This window comes from Triticum aestivum, chromosome 7D (genome assembly GCF_018294505.1).
Source record: "Triticum aestivum cultivar Chinese Spring chromosome 7D, IWGSC CS RefSeq v2.1, whole genome shotgun sequence".
In the NCBI taxonomy this organism is placed as follows: Eukaryota; Viridiplantae; Streptophyta; class Magnoliopsida; order Poales; family Poaceae; genus Triticum; species Triticum aestivum.
Window position 1 is genome coordinate 499044685 of NC_057814.1, and position 17482 is coordinate 499062166.

Consider the following 17482-nt stretch of genomic DNA (forward strand, 5'->3'; position numbering starts at 1 on the left):
TGTCTAGTAGGCCTCTCCCACCATCTTCGAGAAGCAACTCCATCACCCATCCAGCACTCTAATCCTCTCCCTCCCTCTCTCTGTCCCATTACCAAACTATTTTACTAGCCATAGAGTCATCAAAATAAGCAAACAACACACGAAAAACAAAATCTGTCAAAAACAGAACAGTCTGTACTAATCTGTAACTAACACAAACTTCTGGAACTCAAAAAATTCTACCAAAATAGGAATACCTAGATAATTTGTTTATTGATCTACTGCAATTAGAATCAGTATTTTATCACGTTCTGGTGATTTTTAACAATTGTTTTCGTGAACAGAAAGTTTTTGGAATTTTCAGCAAGATCAAATAACTATCATCCAAGAAGATCCTATAGGTTTAACTTGGCACAAACACTAATTGAAACATAAAAACACATCTAAACAGAAGCTAGAAGGATTATTTATTCCTAAACAGAAACAAAAAGCAAGAAACTAAAATAAAATTGGGTTGCCTCCCAACAAGCGCTAACGTTTAACGCCCCTAGCTAGGCATGATGATTTCAATGATGCTCACATAAAAGATAAGAATTGAAACATAAAGAGAGCATCATGAAGAATATTACTAGCACATTTAAGTCTAACCCACTTACTATGCATAGGGATTTTGTGAGCAAACAACTTATGGGAACAATAATCAACTAGCATAGGAAGGCAAAACAAGCATAACTTTAAAACTTTAAGCACATAGAGAGGAAACTTGATATCATTGCAATTCTTACAAGCATATGTTCCTCCCTCATAATAATTTTTAGTAGCATCATGAATGAATTCAACAATATAACCAGCACCTAAAGCATTCTTTTCATGATCTACTTGCATAGAAATTTTACCACTCTCCACATAAGCAAAATTCTTCTCATTCGGAATAGTGGGAGTATCATAAGAGACTTGAATACTATAAATTGTTTCCACATTAAATGAGTGATGTTCAGAAAAAGGGTAATCATAATCATGCCAAGTTTTATAAATATAATCATCTCTACTTTTTATAGCATAAGTGTCATCACAATAATCATCATAAGTAGGAGGCATGCTATCATCATAATAAATTTGCTCATCAAAACTTGGGAGGCTAAAAATATCATCTTCATTAAACATAGCATCCCCAAGCTTGGGACAAACATTAATTGCAGCAAATATATTCTCAAAAACATCATCTTCATCCAACATAGCATCCCCAAGCTTGGGCCTTTTCATATCATAAGCATAATCACTCTCATCATTAATAGTATGGATAGCACCAATAGTATAGCAATTATTATCATCACGATGAGCAATAGGAGCAACATCATTTGGGAGAGATACCTTTCTGCCTTTGCTTCTCCGTCTTTTCTTTTTCTTCTTCACATCACGTGTGGGTTCAATCCTCTTTTTGGAGCTCCTTATTAATGAGATTGGTTGGATAGAAGGCTCCTCCTCGTTACCTGATTCATCATAACAAATAATAGGAGAATATTGGGAAGTCTCTTCCCTTTCATTAGTATTCTCTTCATCTTCTATTTGTTTTCTTTTCTTTATGTAATTGGCAATATAAGGATTTTCAATGCAATTCACCGCACAATACATATAAATTTCTTCTAGATCAATATCGAGGAATTTCTCGAGGTTATATTCTGGAATATTCTTAGTTTGACGTTTCATTTCTTCATAACCCAAAAGCAAACTAAGCTCATTATGATGTGCAAGGGAAATCAAGTCATCACAATTTTTGGACATGATTCGATCATGAAACAATTTGCATTTGATATTTAAATGATCATGTTGATTGCAAAGTTCACAAGTATGGCTAAGAAATTTTAAGTTTTCAGCACTAACATTTAGCCTTTCTTGCAACCATTTAGTTTCTAAATGCTTATGCCTATTGCAATATCTATCTTCCCTATTTGGTGTGTACTTGCAAACCCAATGCACTCCACAAAAATTGACAAGTTTATAGGAGACATTTTCATCATAACTAGTGCAATCATCATTAGTACTATGGATATTCAAGGAGTTCATACTAACAACATTGCAATAATGCTCATCATTCAAAGATTTAGTGCCAAACATTTTAATACATTCTTCGTCTAACACTTTGGCACAATTTTCCTTCCCATCATACTCACGAAAGATATTAAAAAGAAGAAGCGTATGAGACAAACTCAATTCCATTATTTTTTTATAGTTTTCTTTTATAAACTAAACTAGTGATAAAACAAGAAACTAAAAGATTCGATTGCAAGATCTAAAGATATACCTTCAAGCACTCACATCCCCGGCAACGGCGCCAGAAAAGAGCTTGATGTCTACTACGCAACCTTCTTCTTGTAGACATTGTTGGGCCTCCAAGTGCAGAGGTTTGTAGGATAGTAGCAAATTTCCCTCAAGTGGATGACCTAAGGTTTATCAATCCGTGGGAGGCGTAGGATGAAGATGGTCTCTCTCAAGCAACCCTGCAACCAAATAACAAAGAGTATCTTGTGTCCCCAACACACCCAATACAATGGTAAATTGTATAGGTGCACTAGTTCGGCGAAGAGATGGTGATACAAGTGCAATATGGATGGTAGATATAGGTTTTTGTAATATGAAAATATAAAAACAGCAAGGTAACTAATGGTAAAAGTGAACGTAAATTGTATTGCAATGCGTTGAAACAAGGCCTGGGGTTCATACTTTCACTAGTGCAAGTTCTCTCAACAATAATAACATAATTGGATCATATAACAATCCCTCAACATGCAACAAAGAGCCACTCCAAAGTCACTAATAGAGAAGAACAAACAAAGAGATTATGGTAGGGTATGAAACCACCTCAAAGTTATTCTTTCTGCTCGATCTATTCAAGAGTCCGTAGTAAAATAACACGAAGCTATTCTTTCCGTTCAATCTATCATAGAGTTCGTACTAGAATAACACCTTAAGATACAAATCAACCAAAACCCTAATGTCACCTAGATACTCCAATGTCACCTCAAGTATCCGTGGGTATGATTATACGATATGCATCACACAATCTCAGATTCATCTATTCAACCAACACAAGTACTTCAAAGAGTGCCCCAAAGTTTCTACCGGAGAGTCAAGACGAAAACGTGTGCCAACCCCTATGCATAGGTTCATGGGTGGAACCCGCAAGTTGATCACCAAAACATACATCAAGTGAATCAATAGAATAACCCATTGTCACCACAGTTATCCCACGCAAGACATACATCAAGTGTTCTCAAATCATTAAAGACTCAATCTGATAAGATAACTTCAAAGGGAAAACTCAATCCATTACAAGAGAGTAGAGGGGGAAAAACATCATAAGATCCAACTATAATAGCAAAGCTCGCGATACATCAAGATCGTATCACCTCAAGAACACGAGAGAGAGAGAGAGAGAGAGAGAGAGATCAAACACATAGCTACTGGTACATACCCTCAGCCCCGAGGGTGAACTACTCCCTCCTCATCATGGAGAGCGCCGGGATGATGAAGATGGCCACCGGTGAGGGATTCCCCCTCCGGCAGGGTGCCGGAACAGGGTCCCGATTGGTTTTTGGTGGCTACAGAGGCTTGCGGCGGCGGAACTCCCGATCTATTCTGTTCCCCGAAGGTTTTAGGGTATATGGATATATATATAGGCGAAAGAAGTCGGTCAGGGGAGCCATGAGGGTCCCACGAGGGTGGAGGGTGCGCCCAGGGGGGTAGGCGCGCCCCCCTGCCTCGTGCTCTCCTCGTTGATTCCCTGACGTGCACTCCAAGTCTCCTGGATTGTTTCCGTTCCAAAAATAACTTTCCCGAAGGTTTCATTCCGTTCAGACTCCGTTTGATATTCCTTTTCTGCGAAACACTGAAACAAGAGAAAAAATAGAAACTGGCACTGGGCTCTGGGTTAATAGGTTAGCCCCAAAAACAATATAAAAGTGTTTAATAAAGCCCATAAACATACAAAACAGATAATATAATAGCATGGAACAATCAAAAATTATAGATACGTTGGAGACGTATCAGTTGCAAACACCACACATTACCACAAATTCAAATAAAATGTGAGAATGTTCGATATATAGTATTGTTAGATTGTTCGATATTTAGTTCTAAGCTGCAAACGCCACACATTATCACAATATTTCTTGCAGGGGTGGCTTGCTTTGGCTTTGGGGCTTCAAATAAAATGTGAGATTGTTCGATGTATAGTATGGTTTAGATTGTTCGACATTTAGTTGTGAGTTGGAACGCCATGCATTATCACATTATGGTATAACATGTGCAAAACCACAACACGCGTATCACCGCTATATTCATGCATGCATATGTTTAAAACAGTATGATCTCCTATTCAAATATATGAATCCACTTTCATATCAAATTATGATCTTTGTTAGTCTCTTACACCCACACAATCCTCTAACCTTTGTAGCTACCACTAACTTCCTCTCGTGCATGCACACGCCCTCCTCGCCCTCCCCCTCCCTCAGCATTCTATCCATCGCGCACATTTATTTTTTTAGGTCGTTCTCCCACACTCTCCACAACTCCTTTCCGACACACACCGATCGATAAAGCTCTCCAGCGATGTCTGCCTACAACATACACACGCACCTTCAATCTCCTCCTTTATGTGTCCTTGCCTCGTGTCTCTCATACGGTCCCACACACGTGTAAACTCTCGCCCCTCTTTTCATTGATCTCACAACCGCACACTCCTCCCCCTATCTAGCTAGTAGCTGGGCCTCTCGCACCACCTCCTAGCTCCATTCTCTCTGTCTATCCGCCTCGTCGGGCCTTATTTGCCTCTAACAAATGGACATACACCGACCGATCTCCCGCTATACATATAGCTAGCTAGGTCCTTATAACTCGTTTTTCCCCACGCGTCGATCGATCTACCTCATTAGTTATGTCTCTCCCTTCCTCCGACAAACAACAATTGATCTACCGGTCTAGTTAGGTTTGTTTACTAAACACATGGTTCCCCTTCATCATCCATGGATGTGTCCCGACAGATCTATCACGCACAGGCACACACAGAAACACATCCCCACTCTTATTGATAATATTGCAGTTCCACCCTCAGTTTGTCTAGTAGGCCTCTCCCACCATCTTCGAGAAGCAACTCCATCACCCATCCAGCACTCTACCCCTCTCTCTCCTCTCTCTCTCTCTGTCCCATCCTATTTCCCGTCCTTCAGTTATGTATGGATGTCGACCGATCTCCCTCAAGACATAGCTGGGTCTCTCCTTCTCAACACATATATGAGTCGTTCTACCTCTATAGTTAGGCCTCTGCCTACCCCTCCCCCCACCTCCTCGCACGCACACACACACACACACACACACCGATACATCGAGCGCTCTAGTCATGTCTCCCTGCCACACACAAACTTGACCTATGCCCTCTGAAGTTCCGATAGCTAGGTCAGTCGTCCTATATCTTTGACTTGCACACACACACACACAATTTCGATGGCTCTCTTCATCGATCTCGCACCCACCCACTTGATCCTCTCTTTGACTCTATCGATATCTATGACCCCTCCCTCTCTTCTCGTGGATCTCCCAACCCTCTATATATGATATGGATAGGCCTCCATTTCACACACATTGCATGCAAAATTTTGTTTGAGATGTCATCGACACATATTCCCACAAATACATTCACGAAATCAACCTCCCCCCAAAAACAAAAAACACTCATGAACGCACAAGCCATTTGTCTAGGTTTGTATCTCTCACACACACCCACGTAGGTGGGGGACGTGCACGAAGAGAAGAGGTGCACGCACGACGCACGTACTCCCGTCTCTTTCCCAACCACACCCGCGCGGGTACACGGTGGAGCTCATTTCTGTACGAAAAGGCAGCCCACGTGGTAATTTGACACGTGTACTGGTTGTCCACTAGATGGAGGGAGGATCGTCTACCACGGGTGAACAAACAAATTGCGACTTGACGCGTTATGTTAAAAAAGAGGCAAACCATGTGGGGCCTACCTTAGAGGCAAGGCTCTATACACTGGAGTACTTTTGATGTGTCCCATCAATTCGTAGAACGAGGAGAAGCTTGCTTAGTACGCCGTCTCCCCCGCCCACGGGCGCGGTGGCTCGCAGGATGAGGTGAAGCTTGCTTACTACGCCTTACGCCCGCTCCCTCGCCCACGCGCGCTGTGGCTCGCAGGACGAGGAGAAAATTTTACTAGTACTCCCTCCGTTTACTCCTCGTCCCTACCTTGGTTAGAGAGATTATCATATTGTTTGGAATATATGTCCTTTAGTAGATTTCAATATGAACTACTAGTACATACTCCAAACACTGATGTATATAGACGTATTTTAGAGTGTAGATTCACTCATTTTGCTCCGTATGTAGTCCATATTGAAATGGACGTAATAGTACGCACTCTCCCTAGCCCCTCGACCCTCGCCACGTGGTGGACATGCAGCAATTCATTCGGTCTCATATAGCCAGAACGATATATACTGCAGTACCATTATTGCTCGACTTCCTGAAGAGGCGAAGAGCCAATCGCAAGGTTAATAGTTTGGAGATGCCAAGCGCAAGGTTTATAGGAGAACGAGTAGTAGGTGCCGCGTCATTTATAAATAAAGTTTTTCTTCTTCAGTGGCACATACGCAATATAAATAGGTTCATATGGAGAGAAAAGGAAACCTCTCCACTATATACATAGGCAGGACGAGCCTGCACGGTTGCTTGCTGGGGTTGCTCTCTTCAGTTTTCACACTCTCTCGCACAAAACCACTGTGGCCACATCTCTAACATCCCGGCGGATCATGTCTGCCGGGGGAAGGGGTGGATGCTTAGTGTAGATGCGGTCGCCGTCGCCGACGATGAAAACCCACTGTCGGCACGTCCCGATCAGGGGTCCCCACCATTCTCTCTCACAAAGCTGGTGAGGTTGCCTTCGTCCATTGCTCACTGCCGCGACGTGGGTAGTTGCCTCCTCCCGCCGCCCTCCTCTAGGTTGAGCTACGTCCCGACATCCCTCAGGTACAACTCCCTTTACAACCGGCTTACACCACTGCTCCAGCTGCCCACATCACTCCATGTGGATATTTCTCTACTTCTTTGCCCCGCACATACCTCTACTGGCTTCTACGTACTGTATTTGTGATGAGTTTATGTCTCATCAACTAGTCCCAGTAATCTTATTCTAATCACGCTTCTTCAATTTCTTTGCCACAGGGATGCTCATCTCGATTTTGGTGAAACTGCACAAAATGATCCGATGGTCAAAGGGTTGCAAACTTCATTTCTTAGGAAGCGCCGACGTTGCCAGCAAATTAAAGCCTGGTTAGGGTTTACGGTTCAAGGGCTAGGGGCTGCATGGATCGTTTTTTTCTTTAGCTGTCTCTGTTTCAATGGCTAGGGACTACATGAGTAGTAGTAGTACTGTACGCCTTACGCCCGCTCCCTCGCCCACGTGCACGGTGGCTCGCAGGACGAGGAGAAAATTTTACTACTCCCTCCGTTTACTCCTCGTCCCTACTACCTTGGTTAGAGATATTATCATATTGTTTGGAATATATATGTCCTTTAGTATATTTCAATATAAACTACTAGTACATACTCCAAACACTGATGTATATAGACGTATTTTAGAGTGTAGATTCACTCATTTTGCTCCGCATGTAGCATAAAGTTGAGACACTTATTTTGGAATGGAGGGAGTACATATTTGCTATGATCTGTCAATCATTGAGATGCAATAGCATGCATGTTAGTCTCCTTTGTATTTGATGAAATGTTGCAACGGGCAACCTTGGACGCAAGATACATGTAACAGAAGCTGGAAGCTTCATAGCATTTTACTATCTCGCTGATAAATTACATTATGTACTATACAAGTACTTCCTCCGTTCCTAAATATAAGTCTTTGTAGAGATTTCACCATGAACCACATACGGATGTATATAGATGCATTTTAAGTGTAGATTCATTCATTTTGTTCCGTATGTAGTCCACCTAGTGGAATCTCTACAAAGACTTATATTTAGGAACAGAGGGACTACTATGTAAAGAGTTAGGTGTCGCACGGTGTCCAGAAAATATGGTGATAGTGTGAGGTGGGCCATATAATCACTGAGCCTGCGTGTTTTCACTGCTCTTGCACTCCTCCGCCGTAAGAATGGAGAAAATTGTAATCTAGTAGTACCTCCTTTCGCCGAAAGCGTGGGACATCCAGCAGTCCTACCACCTCAGTAATAATGACCAATGAGTCGTCAAATCACATAGACCCAGCAGTAAGTTGGACGGACGAAGCAACCATCACTCTTGAATCCGCTTCTCCCTTCAACGTAGGCGCCAGTGAGAGGTCGCGTCCGCTCTGCCCGGGCATGAATGCGGCACCGATTCTTTGGAGCGGCGCTGACCGTTTCGGGCGGGAAGCGCGCGCGGGCGATGGAGGGGCTTTGGGTGGGCCAGGCTGGTCAGGAGCGGGCGTGGCAGCTGTCCGCCTGTCCCTGCCGGACGCCCGGAAATGAGAGGATGCACCGACTATCGCGGCTAAAATCGTACACTATGCACCATCTCTCTGTAGGAGTAGGTCGATTTGTCGCTCTCTCTAACACACACATGTTGTTAAACACACACACGCACACGCACACACAGGTTCATAGAATAGGAAAATCGTGTGAGTGCGAAGCCACAGGAAGTGAGATACAAATGGAGTACGTACAAGAAGAGAAGAGGTGATGAATATTCCATCAAACCTGGACTGAGGAGTAGTACTCCCTCCGTCTAGGTGTTAAGTCATCCTACGAAAATCAAATATTCCCAAAATGTTTAGGCGTCGTCCATTAACTTCGCATCCCTCCTGGCCTCGTTGCTAGTGAGCGTTGTTACTTAGGGAGCGTTTGGATCCTTAGCAAGAACAGCTTATAGCATAGTCGGGCAAGGTTAGGCGTCTGGAACTGTTAAAATATGTTAGCTTTTGTGGGCCAGCTAGCTTGGGTGGGCTAGAAAAACCTTGCTAGCTCAGGTTAGCCAGATCGGCTCGCTTCCGACGGCAAACTTCGCATAGTAGTAACATAGAGTAGTAACATATGCATGTTGTCCTAGTCCAAGTTACTCACCACTATGACCAGCCTAAGCAATGTAACCAAACGCTCCTTACTCTGCCTTGTTATCTCCCCCGAAAACCCAATGCATGGAGCGCAACTACGCGTTGATCAGTCAAGAAATCAAAGTCGGCTTGCATGCGAGTTAATATGTGGCCCTGCATGGTAGCTAAAACGGCATCTCTTAGTTGTTTGGATTAATTGTTGCGTTTAGAGACAGAAATCAAGGCTTTGATTGGAGGAATGACCGGTCAAGTTTCTCCTTCTCCTCCAATCTGCTTGCACCTTGGTCCCGCTGCACCTTCTAATGTGACTTATTACACCTAGACGGAGGGAGTCGTACGAGATACGGTGGCACACTGACTTAGGTCGAATACAAGTGCCCAAAATTGTGTGCATGTTATAATAAGGATTCACTTAAAATAGTACGTGAGCGAACAGAGGGATCAATTGGACAGTGTTCCCGAGCAGTAGCGAGATGTGTGAGGTAAGATACACCACTGGCGCTTTTAATTTTTCTTATTAATTTGTTTGTTTCACCCTCTGACTGGTGGGACCCAATGTACTACGTGGAGAGAGGTAAGGTGACTAAGGCTGCATTATTTCTGCACCACTGTGGATAGTCTTACCACCAAAGCCACATGACACGATTATGATTTAAATCCCAATGACTCCCACACACACAAAAAACACGACATGCTTATCACACGAATGCAGGAATGTATAAAAGGTTATTTTCCTCTCGTTGAACATAACGGGAGGGTTGTGTAGCTGGTTAGCATGTTTGCTCATCAAACTTGAGGTCTCGGGTTCGATAACTACACTTGAGCATAATTCATGCCAGGAGGATTCTTTGACTGGTCAAAATGGATGGATATGGAGCTATACGATCTCGTAGTGACCGTATAATCACTTCATCACGTATAAGCTGCAGCCTCGGCGCTTGTTTTCTAGGGTTTGCACTCTTCACACTCTCTCCAGTATATATATACACGCTGGAGCTCAGCGCTTGTAGTTGCTCTCTTCACACTCTCTCACCCTCTCCAGATCTAAACAATACTTTGTTGGCCTCTCTCTCTCCCCTCACTGCTTGTCTGCTTGTAGTTGCTATCTTCACACTCTCTCACCCTCTCCAGATCTAAACAAGACTTTGTTGGCCTCTCTCTCTCCCCTCACTGCTGGTCAAAGAGCCGGCAGGATCCGTCTGCTGGGAAGGGAAGGAGGCTTAACGCTGTCGCCGTCGGCGAGGGAGGGAATCCACTACCGGCGCAGTTGTTCACTTTCACCCAGCGACAGCGCGGGAGGGCCTCCGACCCCTTCTTCGCGGCCATACATAGTGTGGGTCGAACGGCCTCCGGTCGCCCACCAAACCACATCCCAAGAACCTTAAGGTATAATTTACTTATTCCACATGCATTGCTCTAGCTGCATGTGGGCTTTTTCCGCTTCTGCACTCGAATCAAGGTGTTGGACCAAACAGGAAAGTAGTGGGGAAAGTTGTATACCATGAATCTAGGACGTGGTTCAAAGAGGAAAGGAATGGGGGAAAGTAGTGGGAAAAGTTGTATAGCATGAATCTAGGACGTGGTTCAAAAAAGAAAGGAAGGGGGAAAGTAGTGGGGAAAGTTGTATCGCATGAATCTAAGACGTGGTTCAAAGAGGACAGGAATGGGGGAAAGTAGTGGGGAAAGTTGTATAGCATAAATCTAGGACGTGGTTCACAGAGGAAAGGAAGTGGGGAAAGTACTAGTACAGAATGGCTATCCAGCACCTACGTTGGTTGAAAAGGGAAAACAATGACAAACGCAGTACGCACATCTGTAACAAAATGATCTTTTGTTTTGGGGGACAAGGCTGTAGAGTTTGAGCGGGACTAGATTTGCTGCGCTCACATAGGGAAAGGTGTCTAAAGATAACAAAACTAGGACCAACACAAATATGCTCCTTGGTTGTTTGTTCTTTGTTGCAACAGACTGTGCATCACCCCAGTACATCGGTAGATGCACATGGTGCTGGTGTGTCTACTGTCCCGTGCAACTCTTTAGCTGTTGTTAATCTAAGGCCCTGTTTGGTTAAAAACTCCCTAGTCCCTACCTGCTTGGTTCCAGGGACTAAACATGGACTAGAGGTTATTAAATTACATTCTAAAAGACCATGTTACCCCTAGTAATGAACTAATAGAGACAAGGTGCGATGCGTGGCAGGGGCAACTGTTGGAAAAAGTCCCAAAAAGACTCTCCCTCGGGGTCTTCTTTCTTTAGTCCCAAATGCCCACTTTTAGTCCCTAAAAGTCCCTCCTGTTTGGTTTACATGGGACTGACACGGAATTTTTTTAGTCCCTCCACCAAAATGTCCCTGTAAACAAGCACCCTCTAATAATGCCGCTGGAAAATTGATGCAATGCCACAGTTAAAAGCAAATTACATGTTTAACGAATTTTATTGTTAATATAATCTTTTTGTTAATATTAATCAATGCCACCATTTGAGAAATGCTATTGTCTTGCTTTCTTTCCCATTTAGATAAGGTAGATGCTTCTTTTTGTTGGCTTCTGTGTCACCCACCGTTATTGACCACTAGTTGTTTCCTTTGCACCTCTGTGTAAATAGGGTTATCTACTTCACCTTGTTGCCATTGTGACCTTTTGTTGCACTGCACAAAACACTTTTGTATTAAGAGTGTTTGGTGCAGTTCAACCAAAATGTCACACCGACAACTTGATTGCTTGATCTTAGTGGAACTGCACAAGAGGAGATCTTACTTCCTATTCGTGTTGGGAAATTTGGTTCAGATCTTCTTCTTGTGAGTTGTTTGAATTCCACGTCATGAGAGGTCAGTACTAGCCTTCTTTCACATGATTCTGCAGTATGCTTTCATATGTTGTGCTACTTGTACGGTAATGTTGCTTGATTTTAGTGAACTTCACAAATGGAGACAAGACTTCCAATCTGTATGTGCACCGCAATATCCCATTGAGGTAAGATAAGGATATTCCACAACTGTTGGCATGTATTTTGCTACTTTCATCAGAAAATTAATGTCATTGTTTAGTGCTATACTTGTGCAACCTAATTGGCATGCCAAATCTTACATTGAAGGCGAAGCTTGTCTGTTATTGAACCAAGTGATGAAGGGGAAGAACAAGCGGAAGAAAAACAAAAATCAACTCCTGGTGCTGTAATGAAGCACTGGAACTGTGATGACACAAGTAATGATATAGTTTTGCATCTTAATTTATTGCTATGGCTGGAACGAGCAATTGTTTTGCCACTGATTTGATGCCACTCTTAATGTAATACGTAATTATCTCTACTTGTGCAAACAGGGATCTTCTTTGAAGATACCATATATTTTAGTGGAACTGCACAAGAAGATGTTGGAAACATTAATCTAATCGAGGAGTATATAGTAAGCATGGCCACCACAGTAGATAGCAACAGATGGTTCCGGAGAAGTGCTTCATCTGTATGCTCTACACAATAAGCCTCCTGACAAAGGTTGGTACTCGCCCACTGATTTCATCCATATGATTGAGCTTTGTCATGTCTATTGGTGTTGTGCTACTGTTTAGATACTGTCATCAAAAAGTGGTATTGTCCTTGAGAAGTGCTTCATCTGTGCTATTTTAAATATTTCCTTTCCTTTTTTCGAGCAAACAGGGATGCTAGCATTTAGTTATCCCCTTGTCTTTGCACAACAGGATCATCCTCCTCTGGAGAAAAATATGGAGTACGTGAAGTGACTAGTTCCGATTATGCCAGGATGAAGAAGCCCTGTCTATCTTCTCATCAGAAGGAGCAGTTGAAGGATGGTTACATTACCCCCCACAAGACCAAACTAACTTTAGCTCAGAAGGACTGACAAATCTCCATTTTCTTGCTGTGATGCGCGAGTACAATGTTGTTCTAGGATTCTTTCCGGTGAGTTCCATTTTTCTAAAAGTGTGCTCTACATGGACCATGTAGGTGCCTGTTTAAACTGTCAATTCATAGTACAGTTTGCTTTATACTAATCACTTTTTTTGTATTTGTGCAAACAGGGGTGCTCAGCTTGATTTCAATGGGAACTGCACAAAATGTTCATGAATACATCGAATCATTCATTTCCACCACAAGAAAGGAGGTGCCGATAAGTTCAAGGCATTGCAACATATAAGGGTGAAATCATACAAGCTACGCGCGAATTTGGTTGATTTTGGTGGAGCTGCACAAAAAGAACAGCTGGTTTATTTAGCACGAGGTGCCATGCCAATGTCCGAACTGATGGCAAACCCTGCCCATTCCACAATCATAGGCATTTGATATTTTGGAATGGGAAAACCTTGTCAAATTTTGCTCATTGATTTTAGCAAGAAGACATGCGTTTGATATTTTCGAATGGGACGCCCTTTGCTGTCAGCAGCGTCGATCCATTTTTTCTTTATTCTTTAGTTGTGAAGTAAATATTGGTTGTGACATGTGAATCGCTGAGATGCATAATCATTGATTGTTTTGAATGTTCTCTATGAATTGCCAGGCCTGTGTGTTTGATTGCAATGTACAGGAACGCTAAAAAGCTGCTCAAACTCTTTGTACTCCTTCTGTTCCTTTTTACTTCGCACATTGTGAAAGTGCATACTTTTTTCTATAAGATTGGTCAAAGTAGAGATACTTTGACTGCAGACAAAACTTGTATGCAGACTAGAAAGGACCGGAGGGAGTATATGTGAAACTGCTGCAAACGAGGTGATCACCCTGGGAATAATGCTAGTACGTATTGTTTTGCATGTTCATCCAATGCCAGTGATACAAGAATTCGAACTAATCAAAATAAATTCATTCATACACGGTTGGATTTCATATAAACATGCCGGATTTCATTACATTTCATACATTCTTCAACTAAAAAGGGGTGCGCTGAAGGTATAATTAATTAACCGAAGCTACCCACCTGTGTCCGGCTGAGCCGAACAGAAGCTTCAGTGACTTAACTGCAGGTGCAGTTGCGTAACTGACATGTGGCCCAGATGCATGTTGGGCCCACGTGTCAGTCAACCAACTGCACCAGCAGTTAAGTAGAAGCAGCGTCCTTCTCCAACATAGCTCTCCGACTCCACGTCGCCGCCAAGAAGCTAACCGGCCGTAAGTGGTCAACCCGCCTAGCTTGTCATAGCGATTAGGGAAACTAGGAGCCCAATGATCAGGATCCCCACATGACAAACACCTTTCCTCTTGTCATTCTTCTTCTTGAAGTTCGTGTGTTGCATAGCCTTGTTCTTTGACGCCAGCGGTGTCCTCTGCCTCGTTGTTGGCGCTGAGGGGCCTCGGCGGAGCAGGGCCTCGTTGACACCAGTGGAGCGGGGATTCGTCGGAGCCGGCATTGTCCTCTGCCTCGTCCTCGGTCTCACCAAACAGCGCCTCGCCCGCTTCATCGCCCTCTTTGTAGGCGGCCGCAGCCTCCGCCACCCGCATGCGGTACCGCCAGCGCTCGAGGAGGCCCTCGCGGGCGGAGCGGTACGAGTCGAGCAGCGCCTCCTTCTCCGCCCGCTCCACGGCAATCTGCTCCTCCGCCTGCAGGTGCTCCTGGAGGAGATCGTGGTGTAGGCGGCGTCAGCCTGCGCCTCCCGGAACTGCTCCTCACGCTTCTGCATCACCGTGTCCATATATTGGGCACGGGCCTCGCCGATGGTCATGGTGCAATGCACCAGCGAGGATGGCGCGGAGGAGGGGGTTGGCGCCGGATCGTCGACTACCATGTTCTCCATTGGGACGTCGTCATCCTCCGGCTGCCTGCCGGCCAGCCAGTCGGCAGCAATGGCTGCCATCTCCTTCTCGTCCGTCGTCCGCCCGTCCCGAAGAGCGCTGGAGCGCGAGGAAGCCATGGTGGGAAGTAGTGGTGTGGACAGGAGAATAGGAATGGATGCGGATGACTGCGGCTATGGCCAGCGCAGCAGTTTATATAGCAATGGTGGGCGGCGGAGGGACGGACGTGTGGCGCCGGAGTAGCCGCCTCGGCAACCGCATATCATTAATGTGGGCGGCAGAAGGACGGACAGACGGCACTTGTGTCGTTTGAAGGCGGAGCAATCGCATGCACCGGGAAGCGGGGCGGGCGGCGCTGATCGTTTCGGGCGGAAAGCGTGCGCGGGCGAGGGAGGCGGTCTGGGTGGCCCAGGGCAGTCAGACTCGTGCTTGGCAGCGGGTCGGTCCAGCAGCCGGACATGCTGGCTCGCCAGCTACCTCGCCGAGCTGAGCGACGACAATCAGACGATGGACGTAGCTTCCGACCAGGAGCCGGCGCCACTGTCCAAGCCGGTTCATGCCGTGTTCACCATAGAGCAGGTGCGGCCGCACTTCGACGCCCTAATGGCGGAAGAGCTACCAGTGTAGGAGGACATGTGCTGCAACCTCCGTCTCCTCAACGAGCACCGGTGAACAAGCGAACGACAATGCCCTCGCGGACATGTTGCCCTATGATCCTGGCTTCCCGAATGAGTAGCGGGCGCTGTATCAGACCATCCGTAGGGCCCGCGAGGCCCTCTCTGTCGTCCTTCGAGTTGTTGCGCTCGCCGTGGCGCCGCCGTCTCGCGTTGTCAACATGGTCAACGGACATGAGGATGAGGAGACGACTTTACTTGGAGAGGATGACAGTGGAGACCCACCAGGGCCATAGCCGCACGTACACAAGTGCCTCCTTATTAGTATATAAAACTATAATTTTTTTGCTTCCTCCTGGTTTCCTGACATCGCGGTCCCACACCATTGTCAACCTATGTAGTCAATAAACAAGAGAATTGCACAAGAAGCGGCCGACAGCTGGGACCAAGCAGCTCGAGCAGTATTTGTGTTTTTGAGGTGTGAGCACTGCAGAGTTTTTCTTGAGCGATGTTTAGCCCAGATATTAATTTTTCTCCTCTGAACAACAACGAAAACATCGCTGCAGCTATTAACTAGGCGGGCTGTGGCCCGTCTAGCCCAGGCAAGATATCCAGCCCAGATATTAATTTTTTTCAAGCTGAAAATGGCTAGCCCAGCTATACTTTTTTTTAGGAATACCCAGGCAAGGTCAAGTTGTTATTCTCCGTCCCGTTGGGCTGCAAATCTTTCCTAGGAGGGATGCATTAGGCTTAACAAGAAAATGGGCTTTAAGAAATAATAAATGGGATCTAATTATAAAAACTGGGCAGTAACTATAAAAAATGCACCAAACACGTAATTACTTTATAAAATATTATTTTTGGATATTGAAAATTTTAATTTCATTAATTGTTGCGAGCGCAATGTTTCGTTGGATTTTTACGTAATATAAATTTATATTGAAATTTTATTTAATCTGACTACAAATTTCAGGATAAAAAAATTTCGGATCCCATCAAAATGTGGGAAATTTTATTGAATTCTATTTTGAACGATGGTTGAAATGAGTTGTACTTTTAACAAACTGTAAATGGGCTGTAGTAAATTCCATTAGAATTCAAAAATTGGCTGCACATTCTTACAAATCTCAAATGGGATATAAGTTCTCTGCCACACACTTGTGGCCTTACTAAGTTGACGCGTCCCCTCAAAAAAAAGATTTGACGCGTATGCAAGGCTTTGTCAACTTATAGTCAACACACGGTTCTAGCAGTAGTGGACGTTGGATGTCCATCCAACGGATGCCGTGCTTCTTCTTCAATCTCGGATATTCTAGCTTCACCCGCCCAAAAAATGATTCCTCCCCCTGACATCTGGGGCGCACCGTTTCGGAAGCTGACCTGTGGGCCTACTAAGTTGACGCGTACCAAGGGCTTTGTCAACTTAGTCAATATAAACAATTCTAGCTGCAGTGACCGTACGATGTCCATCCAACGGCTATCGTGCTTCTTCAACCTCTGGTGTTCTTGCTCCAGCCGCCCAAAGCAGCGCCGGTCGTACCGCCTGCTCCTGCCTCCCGTGGCCGGCTGTGCTGCCGCGCAGGCCTCACCGCCCCCTACTACTCCCACCGCTGGCTAGGGCATCCCTCCACTCACCCACACCCCCTGTTATTCTGCGACGATGGCAGCCTCACACCGCAGCCGAACCAGTGAACCCTCGTACTCCTCTCCACGTGGGCATCCACTGCAGCGTCTTCCCCGGCTCCGCGTCGTCCCCTTCCTAGGACTCGCCGTCGTCCACCGCCCTGGTGCTCTCGGCGCGGCATGGTCAACGTGGTCAAGGAACGACTTCCATCGGAAGAGTACTGTACGTGGAGAGGCTAATAGCTGGGTCCACGGTAGCCGCAAGGAAGTGCCTCCTTATTACGCGGAAAATAATTATTCCTCCACCTGACAGCAGGGACCCACCGGACGGGCCACCGTATTTGGCGAAGAAAACTTTCCCCCCTGACTACTGGGACCCACCGAACGGGCCAACGTATTTCACGAAAAAAAT